This window comes from Panthera tigris, chromosome X (genome assembly GCF_018350195.1).
Source record: "Panthera tigris isolate Pti1 chromosome X, P.tigris_Pti1_mat1.1, whole genome shotgun sequence".
Lineage (NCBI taxonomy): Eukaryota > Metazoa > Chordata > Mammalia > Carnivora > Felidae > Panthera > Panthera tigris.
The window spans coordinates 114923668-114924680 of NC_056677.1; the positions used below are offsets into that span (position 1 = coordinate 114923668).

At 32.7% G+C, this 1013-nt stretch overlaps 1 non-coding gene across 1 annotated transcript; it reads right to left on the reverse strand.

The window, feature by feature from the left end:
* Nucleotides 1–685: 685 nt before the first annotated feature.
* Nucleotides 686–791, reverse strand: LOC122235555. The gene has a single exon (XR_006213610.1). It is a non-coding gene; the product is annotated as a U6 spliceosomal RNA (small nuclear RNA).
* Nucleotides 792–1013: the final 222 nt, after the last annotated feature.

A 1013-nucleotide genomic window follows, 5' to 3' on the forward strand; every position in this document is an offset into this window, starting at 1 on the left:
CAATTGAGTGGTGAAGGGGGAAAGACAAAGGGCAAAATTTAGAGCTAACATGATGACAGGGAACCACAAAATCAGAGCACATGAACTCTCTCGTATCACAAACAGAAGCGCAAATTTATTAAGTATCTGGACTTTGTTATGCTGACAGAAGAGGGCGCCATTAAAGTAGGAATCTCAGAAAAAAAACCACAGTATAACAGATGAACACCAATAAAAAGATTAGCATATCTCTACAGAGTTGTTGCCAAGAGAGAAAAATTTATAGCACTAAATGCTTAAAACAGAAAGAGGAAGGACCTCGAATCAATCTAAGTGACCACCTCAAATAAACGAAAGAATAAAATAAACCCAAGTAGAAGAAATGAAATAATAAAGAGCAGAAAGAAATGAAATTGAAAATAGAAAATAGAGAACATCGATGAAACAAAAAGTTAGTTCTTTGAAATTATCAATAAAATTGACAATCCTCTCTAGCAAGACTGAAAAAGACAAAAAGAGAGAAGATACAAATGACCAATATCAGATATTAAACAGGGGATATTACTGCAGATCCTTCAGCCTTTATTTTTAAAAATTTTTTTAAAACATATGAAATCATTTTATTACGCATTAAATTTGATTTTACCGGTTGTTGAAAAAAAATAAAATAATGGTAATGAAAGCAAATATATTGTTATCCCTTAACATAAATATGGAAGCTTCACGAATTTGTGTATCATCCTTGCACAGGGGCCGTGCTAATCTTCTCTGCATCATTCCAGTTTTAGTATATGTGCTGCCGAAGCGAGCGCTCCTTCAGCCTTAAAGAACAGTAATGCAATACTACGAACATCTCTACCGACATAAATTCAAAAACATGGATGAAACAGACCAATTCCTTGAGAAACACAAGCTACCTAAACTCACACAATACAAAAGAGAAAATATGAATAGTCCTATAATTATTTTAAAAATTGAATTTGTAATTTAAAAGCTTTCATAAAGAAATCTGACCCTAATCATTTCACTGGAGA